Source organism: Neofelis nebulosa, chromosome 10 (genome assembly GCF_028018385.1).
Source record: "Neofelis nebulosa isolate mNeoNeb1 chromosome 10, mNeoNeb1.pri, whole genome shotgun sequence".
In the NCBI taxonomy this organism is placed as follows: Eukaryota; Metazoa; Chordata; class Mammalia; order Carnivora; family Felidae; genus Neofelis; species Neofelis nebulosa.
Genome location: NC_080791.1, coordinates 60745033 through 60754905, shown reverse-complemented (window position 1 = coordinate 60754905; position 9873 = coordinate 60745033). Strand labels below are relative to the sequence as shown.

Genomic DNA, 9873 nt, shown 5'->3' with positions numbered 1-9873 from the left:
TCAACACTACAGTAATAACAGATAAGAAAATAAAAAATCAATATTAGAAATCTAACCTCAGACTAGAAGCAACCTTAACAAGCCAGGGATAAGATCCATTGATGAATAAATAATGAATAGGTTATTTTGACGTATAAAATTATTTCCTGAAAAGACTATATGTCTTTAAAGTGTATGACAAATTCCATGATAATGCACTAATATAAAAACACTCAAAGATATGTATATTTTATTAAGTAATAAATCTTACTTTTAAACACTAATATTACTTTGAGAAATCCATTAAATTCTTGACATTTTCAGATTATCTTGCTACAATTCTCTATGCAGGAAGTACAGAGAAGGGGGAAAGAAAATGTTTAGAGTTAAAGAGGAAGACAAGAAAAAGTACTGCTGAGATAAAAAAAAAATCCTATTCTCTTTTGTGAATTAGGAAATATGAATCATGGAGGGGAAGCTCAATAAACCAAAAAGAAAAGAAATAACTGAGAAGCAAAAAGGAGAGGATGAAGTCCTAGGAGTAATCTGCAATTTGATTTCTCTAACTACAGTTAATAGAAATCACAATTAAATTGCTGAATGGTGTTTTCATTTCTCCTTCTAGGGTATTTTATTTCAAAAGAATTATTCTTCCATAGTAATGATGTCATCCTTTCCTAACATCACTTCAACTTCTCTATTCTTTTTCCTGACGGGAAAACATCTCCAGGTCTTGAAGCTACCCACACCTGGACCATCATCCTCTTCTGCTATCTGTACATGACTTCCCTCTCTGGGAATGCTTTAATCCTGTTTTTCACCATCACCAAGTCAAGTCTCCATGCACCTATGTACTATTTCCTCTCTATGCTCTCAACCACTGACTTGGGCTTGTATATTTCAACGCTGGTCACTATGTTGGGTATATTCTGGTTCAGTGCAAGACAAATCAGTTTCCATGCCTGTGTTGCCCAGACATTCTTCATTCAACTCTTTACCGTCATGGAGTCCTCAGTGCTCCTGGCAATGGCCTTTGACCACTTCATTGCCATTTGTAACTCACTGAGCTATGCTGCCATCTTAACTGATTCCAGAATTGTCAAAGTATGGTTTGCCATCCTTGTCAGGGTAACAGTGTTCCTAGTGCCTCTGGTCCTACTTCTTAAACATTTATCCTTCTGCCAAAGCCATGTGCTTCCTCATTCTTATTGTTTCCATCCTGATATAATCTGGCTTCATGTTCTGACAATAAGATCAACAGTGTTTTAGGACTTACTGCCCTTGCAGTTACTGTGGGAGTGGACTCCACCTTTATTTTTCTCTCCTATATTCTGATTATTAAGACTATCCTAAACATTGCTTCCCTAGAGGACTGGCATAAAGCCTTTAGCACTTGTATTTCCCACATAGGTGCTGTGGCCATCTTCTACATTCCTCTCATTAGCTTGTGCTTTGTCCATAGGTTTGGGAAAAAGGCGTCTCCTTATGTTACACATTCTTATGGTTGATGTGTGTCTGCTTCTTCCACCAGTGATGAATCCTATTATTTACAGTGTAAAAACCAAGCAGATCCGTAGAGCCATTAAAAAAGTCCTCTTGGGGCGCCTGGATGGCGCAGTCGGTTAAGCGTCCGACTTCAGCCAGGTCACGATCTCGCGGTCCGTGAGTTCGAGCCCCGCGTCAGGCTCTGGGCTGATGGCTCGGAGCCTGGAGCCTGTTTCCGATTCTGTGTCTCCCTCTCTCTCTGCCCCTCCCCCGTTCATGCTCTGTCTCTCTCTGTCCCAAAAATAAATTAAAAACGTTGAAAAAAAAACATTTAAAAAAAAAGTCCTCTTTCCCAAGTGATTTGAGGTTTGACTCTAATACCTTTTTAATAAAATCTACTCCTTAGCTATCATTTCCAAGACCTAGTGTTTAATCAGTATGCTTTCATTAGTGACCTGAAACCAAAAAAACTAGAAAGTTGGGTAGGATGGGTAGGAGATGCAATTTGACAGAAATTTATTTTTTATCTTCAATAGAACTATTACTAATCTACTCTTCAAAAATAATCAATAAAATATCTTAATATTATGGGTATAATATAATATAATACCCCAATAATATCCTAATATTATGGGATATATATATATGCATATGTTTATTTATTTATTCTGAGAGGAGGGGGAGGGAGAAGGAGAGAGAGAGAGAGAGAGAGAGAGAGAGAGAGAATCCCAAGCACGCTCCACACTGTCAGCACCCAGCCTGATATGGGGCTCAAACTCATGAACCATGAGATCATGACCTGAGCCAAAATGAAGAGTCAGATGCTCAACCGACTGAGCCATCCAGGTGTGCCTGGGTATTATATATATTAATATAAATTTCTGAAAGCATGAATGAAAATAGGTAACATGAATACTTTGCCCATTATTTGCCTCCAAAATTATACTTAAAACTGTAACATATCTTTCTGTCTCATTTTGTTTTTTTAAAGTATACATAATAAAAAGTTATTAAGTTTTGCTTAATCTTCAATTAAACCCTGCTGTCTATTATCCTTTTTTTATATTTTTAAAAAATGTTTATCTACTTATTTTGTGAGAGAGAGAGAGAGAGTACGAGCAGGAGAGGGGCAGAGAGAGAGAGAGAGAGAGAGAGAATTTCAAGCAGGCTCCACACCATCAGCACAGAGCCCAACATGGGGCTTGATCTCACAAACCATGAGATCATGACCTCAGCTGAAATCAAGAGTCCAACGCTTAACTGACTGAGCCACCCATGCACCCCTATCTATTATTCTTATATATAACTTAACCACCATTGATTCATTCTTTCATTTACTGGGTGTCTCCTATTGCCAGACACTGCACAATATGATAGGGTGGCAGAGACAAACAACAAGATATTATCATAATTACTGAAATATGTAGATATAAAGCAACCAATCAAAATCTGATGTACTATGTGATATGTGACAATATGTAAGCAAAATGATTAATAGAATGTGTAAGAATAATATATTCTTAGCAATGTTGTTGCTATTTTCCAAGCTGGGAAGATCAAGATACCATCAAAATGTGCTCTTCAAACTGTAAAGTCAAGGGGTACCTGGGTGGCTCAGTCAGTTAAGCCTCTGACTCTTGACTTTGGCTCAAGTCATGAACTCACAGTGGTGGGATCAAGCCCCCTGTGGGGTTCCACACAGAGCTTGGAGCCTGCTTGGGTCTCTCTCTCCTCCCTTTCTCTCTGCCCCCCCCAACTCATGTTTTCTCTCAATAAATAAATACATAAACAAACAAACAAACAAACAAACATTTTTTAAAAAACTATAAACTAAAGAACTGGAAAGATCAATTTTCAGAATAGCAGAAAGATCAAGCCCAGCACTGGGCTGCACACTGGGCAGGAAGCCTATTAAAAAAAAAAAAAAAAAAAAGGGAAGAATGGTAACATGAGGAAATCTGTGGATAGTTTCCCCAGGGAAACAACCATAAATCGTGAAAATTATATATAGACATGGGTATAAACATTTAAATTCTCTGAAAATTGCCCTAAGTGCATACAGCAGAAGAACTGTTCAAGAAAATCTATTAAATTACTGTAAGAACAGTGGGAGTCTGTGGCCCTTGAATAGGAGCCAGCATTTGCCCCTCCCTTCCCCCACAGTACAGCATATTGATAGCTCCACTCCGTGTAGCTAAGGACATAGGGCTTCTTTCCCCAGCCCCAGCCCCACCCCCATCTTCACCAGTTGTCAGTCTAAGGCTACGATATCTCCTGGAAAGGGCAAACCACCATATTCCTCATTCTTTTCACCTCAGCTCCAACTGTGGAAGCTAAATTCCAGGTGAATGCAGTCAAGAGGTCAGTGGCTGTCTTCATGCACTCAGCCATAGTCATACTGCAGAAGCTCTATCCCAGGCATGGCAGCCAGAGAATACTGGGGCCTCAATCACTCTTTCCCTAGCTCTATTATAAGGAACAGGATTCACGACAAGAGAGGCAAACTGAATAGGCCATATTCTATCCTGCCTATCTATGCATGTAAATCAGGGGATTAACTCCAAGAGAAATGGGCCACAATGGAATTAAATTATAAATGAGTAACAAAAATTTGTAAATTCACAAATACTAGAAAATTAAACAATATACTCCTAAAAATAATGGGCCAAAAAAGAAATCACGAAAGGATTTAGAAAGTACTTTGAGATGAATGAAAATAAAGACATGACATACCAAAATTGTGAGGTGAAGCTAAAGATTGCTTAGAGGAAAATTTATAGCCATAATGCCTACTTTCTTTTTCAATGTAGGCATTATGGCTATAAATTTTCCTCTAAGCAATCTTTAGCTTCACCACACAATTTTGGTATGTCATGTCTTTAGAAAGTATCTCAAATCAATTACCTAACCATACACTTTAAAATGCTGGGGGAAAGAGCAAACTGACCTTAAATCAAGCAAAAAGAAGATGGGTGCCTGGGTGGCCCAGTCAGTTAAGCGTCTGACTTTGGCTCAGGCAATGATCTCGTGGTTTGTAAGTTCAAACCCTGCATCTGGCTCTGTTCTGACAGCTCAGAGCCTGGAGCCTGCTTCAGATTCTGTGTCTACCTCACTCTCTGCCCCTCCCTGCTTGCACTCTGTCTATCTCTCTAAAAAATAAATAAACATTAAAAAATTAAAAGCAAAAAGAAGAAAATAATAATGATTAAGCTAGTGGAAATTAATTAAATAGAGAATTAAAAAACAATATATAAAATCAACAAAACCAAAAGTTGGTTCTTTGATAATCATGAGTCAGTAATTTTTAAATTTCCAAAGAAGAAAAACCCAGATCTAGATGAATTCACTGGTTAATTAACCAAACACCTAAAGAAAAATTAATGTTAATTTTTCAAAAATTCTTTCAGAAAATGGAAGAGGAGAGAACACATCCAACTCATTCTATTGGTGCCATTTTACCCTGATGTCAAAATCAAAGACATCACAGGAAAGAATATTAAAAACCAACATATCTTGTGAATAGAGATGCAAATATCCTCAATAACATATTATCAAACCAAATTCAGCAACATATAGAAAAGATTATATACTATAACCAAGGGGGATTCATCCCAGAAATTCAAGGTTTATTTAAAGTTGGGGGGAAAAAAGAAAAAAATATACATATACTTACACTAAAACAATAGAATAACAGACAAAAACAAAATGATCATCTCAATATATGAATAGATGCAGGAAAAACTTTTGACAAAATTGAACATCCATTTATGGTAAAAGCACTCAAAAATTAGGAAGAAAAGTTACTTTCTCAATTGATAAATAGATACCTGTGAAAAGTTCAAGTAACATTATACTTAATGGTGACAGACTGAATGCTTTACCCTAAAATGATGAACAAAACAAGGATGTCCATTCTCACGAATTTATTCAACATTCTATTGGAAATTCTAGCCAGGTCAGTTTGAAAAGGCAATAAAATAAAAGCTATCTGGATTATAAAGGAGGAAGTAAAACTATTTCTATTTGTAGATGATCTGATTTTTTTGTATAGAAGATCCTAAGAAACCTATTAAAAACTATTAAAACTAATAATAAATGACTTACGCAAAGTTACAGAATACAAGATCAAAATATAAAAAAGTAATTGTATTTTTATACACTAGCAATGAACAATCCAAAACTGAAATTAAGAAAAAGTTCCATTTACAATAGCATCAAAAACAATAAATATACATGGAAATAAATTTACCCAAGGAGGGGTAAGACTTGCACACTGAGAACATTGTACACAGAAACACTGCTCAAAGAAGTAAAAGAAGTCCTAAATAAATGGAAAGATATGCTATGTTTATGGATTGACTACGTAATATGGTTACTAAGGCTATACTCTCAAATTAATATATAATGTAATATAATACCTATCAAAATTCAAATTTCTTTGCTTAAACTGACAAGCTAGTCCCAAAATACATATGGAAATTTGAAGCACCAAATAGCCAAAACCATCTCGAAAAAGAACAAAATTGGGGGATTTACACTTAACAATTTCTAATTTCACTACATGACTATAATAATATGTACAATGTAGTACTGGCATAGGATAGACATATAGATCCACGGAATAGAATTGAGGATACAAAAATAAATCCTCACATTTCTTGACCATTGTTTTTTTTTTAATTTTTTAATTTTATTTATTTTTTTTTTTAATTTTTTTTTTCAACGTTTTTTATTTATTTTTGGACAGAGAGAGACAGAGCATGAACGGGGGAGGGGCAGAGAGAGAGGGAGACACAGAATCGGAAACAGGCTCCAGGCTCCGAGCCATCAGCCCAGAGCCTGACGTGGGGCTCGAACTCACGGACCGCGAGATCGTGACCTGGCTGAAGTCGGACGCTTAACCGACTGCGCCACCCAGGCGCCCTTAATTTTATTTAAATACAAGTTAATTAACATATATTGTAATAATGATTTCAGGAAAATTTAGTGATTCATCACTTACATATAACATACAGTGCTCATCACAACAAGTGGCCACCTTAATGCCCATCACCCATTTAGCCCATCCTCCCACCCAACACCCCTCCAGCAACCCTCAGTTTGTTTTCTTTATTTAAGAGTCTCTTATGGTTTGCCTCTCTCTCTCTTTTTATTTTATTTTCCCTTCCCTTCCCTTATGATCCATTCTGTTTCTTAAATTCCACATGTGAATGAAATCATATGATATTTGTCTTTCTCTGATTGACTTATTTTGCTTAGCATAGTACACCTTAGGTCCATCCACACTGTTGCAAATGGTAAGATTTCATTCTTTTTGATGGCTGAGTAATATTCCAATGTATATATATCACCTCTTCTTTATCCATTCATCAGTCTATGGACATTTGGGCTCTTTCCATAATTTGGCTATTGCTTTTTTTTTAAATATAACTTTTTGTCAAGTTAGCTTAGCTAACATACAGTCTATATAGTGTGAACTAACTAGAGTTTAAATAAAAACTTGAAATAAAAAAAATATTATGCTAGGGGCGCCTGGGTGGCGCAGTCGGTTAAGCGTCCGACTTCAGCCAGGTCACGATCTCGCGGTCCGTGAGTTCGAGCCCCGCGTCAGGCTCTGGGCTGATGGCTTGGAGCCTGGAGCCTGTTTCCGATTCTGTGTCTCCCTCTCTCTCTGCCCCTTCCCCGTTCATGCTCTGTCTCTCTCTGTCCCAAAAATAAATAAAAAAACGTTGAAAAAAAAAAATTAAAAAAAAAATATTATGCTAATTGAAAAGAGTCAGTAACAAAGGCTACACATCATATGATTCAGTATATATGAAAGGTCTCAAACAGGCAAATTTACAGAGACAGAAGTAGATTAGTGGTTGCATTAGGCTGGGTGGAATGGAAGGTACTGAGATAAGACTGTAGGTAGGGTGTTCCATTTGTGAATTATAAAAATGATCTAAAATTTACTGTGATGATAATGGCAAAACTCTGAGAATGCACTAAAAATCATTAAACCTTTACATATTAAATGAATAGGTCATACTGTATGTGAATTTTTATCAGTAAAACTGTAATGTTTAAAAAAAAGGAAAGAAAATGGGGTGCCTGAGTGACTCAGTCGGTTAAGTGTCCGACTTCAGCTCAGGTCACGATCTCGCGGTCCATGAGTTCAAGCCCCACGTTGGGCTCTGGGCTGATGGCTCAGAGCCTGGAGCCTGCTTCCGATTCTGTGTCTCCCTCTCTCTCTGCCTCTCCCCTGTTCATGCTCTGTCCCTCTCTCTGTCTCAAAAATAAATAAACGTTAAAAAAAATTTTAAAAAAAAGAAAGAAAGAAAGAAAGAAGATTGGAGATTGCATAAGGAAGCTGGAGAGAGCACACGTGTCCAAACTACTCTCACCTAGAAAAAGGAGAAAATATGTTCGAATAAAGATGAAATTAATAGCAACACTGGTATATAAATAGAAGTATAATCAGTGATCTAAGTGATCTGTAAATTTTAGGAATCCATGAAAGATAGAACAAAGATAAAATGACACTGAAAGATGAAACCACAGCTCAAAATATGTGTAAGAGAATACAGGAAGTCTATTCTAAAGAATGCCCCAATCTCTGGGGTGTTTGATTGAAGAATTATGTTGAAATATTCAGTCATTTTACTACTGTCCCACTAGCCCCAATCTGGCCCTCTTTGTGCCATATTTTAGGACACAGAGTAATTTGCCTAAGGGTAGAAAAAATAAATATGATTAGTTCTGCCACTGAGGCAGGTCTGTACTTTTTAACTCTGAGACAACATCCAGGAGAAACAGAGAATCCATGTGTCCAGATGAAGAGGTAGTCATGTATTATCCCTCCCTGCCCATGACAGGATATATCGTCCCTTCCTCTTAATACTGGAGGCGATCAGCCTATAGTAGATAAACTATACCCATGAAAATATGAACAGAAAATATTCAATTCATAGAAGACTACACAGTGAAGAATCCTTAAAGGCATTATTTCAGATGGCTATGAGTTGACAGAAAATAGTCACATGTATACACAAACTACACTACACACACACGCACACACACACATTAGATTTAGTAATAGAATATTAAATCCAGAATATTTTTTTGAAATGTCCTCACATTAGGGGTGCCTGGGTGCCTCAGTTGGTTGAGCGCCTGACTCTGGCTCAGGTCATGATCTCGCAGTTCATGCGTTCAAGCCCCACATTGGGATCTGTGCTGACAGCTCAGAGCCTGGAGCCTGCTTCAGATCTTGTGTCTCCCTCTCTCTCTGCCCTTTCCCCATTCATGCTCTGTCTCTCTCCGTCTCTCAAAAGTGAATAAACATTAAAAAAAAAGAAATGTCTTCACATTAGAGTTATACACGTAGCATATCTTCTCTTATGCCCCAGAAACATAAATGTGTGGGGCGGGGAAGAGAGAGCAAAGCCACTGATATCTGTCTGCATATTTTAGGGTAAGGTTGGACCACAGCCTCATTTCTTAACCAGCCATGGTCCTTAGGTCCATGAATACTTAGATATTTCATCTCCATTCAGAAGGAATATACACAAATAAGCTAACGCTCTAATAGAAAATACATATAAATGTCTGAGGATCTTCTTGATAGTCAAGAAAAGTTCAGTGTCAGCTAGGCTGCACCTAATTATGTGTGGAAAGAGATGGAGAGAGAAGCAGAGTCAGGGTGCATGCCTCTAGAACCCAAAGTGGACATTGTATATCCTTCTTATGCTTGGGGAGCAAGACACAGTGCTCTCCCTTTGTGGTGAAGGAAACATCATAGCGTATCCCAGAACACTGGGCCGCTAAAGTTGTACTGATGTGGTGGACCTCTGCATCTTTGTAGGCTTGGCGGCCACCCTCTGGAATGTACATCTTGTCCATCCCACATGACTAGCACAGTTTCATCATTTCATCGCTATAATGGACAATGTGATGCTCTATGGGATATCCTACTGCTCCAGGTCTCTTCAGACTATTATGAGAGTGGTCTGGAGAGACATCATAGCCCTGGATTAAGACAATGAATGTGAGCACAATAGTGGATTCTATTACCTTCTCTCCAAAGAACACAGATATTGATAATCATCCACAGACATTTGTAAGAGTCCAGGAGTCCAGTGGAGAAGTTCCTGCACATCATTGGAGCCAAAAATCTGGAAACAGATTCATTGGAGAAGATAGAAACAATTTCACCTTACCTGCATCACACTACCCCATGATGGCACAACTCAGTGCCAAGAGAGATGCCATCTTCCACAGGGGAAAGTAAAAGGATAGTGAGGGAGCACCCAGCTTCTCCATCTTTGTAGGATACTGCCAAAAAGGCCCATGTATTTCTCAGCCCACACAGAACAGTGATGTGATCTGCATGACTTAGGGACAGGGAGAGGCTGGGAGCACTGCAGC

General features: G+C 37.9%; 1 pseudogene; it reads left to right on the top strand.

The window, feature by feature from the left end:
* Positions 1-643: 643 nt before the first annotated feature.
* Positions 644-9491, top strand: LOC131486574 (olfactory receptor 51F1-like; annotated as a pseudogene).
* Positions 9492-9873: the final 382 nt, after the last annotated feature.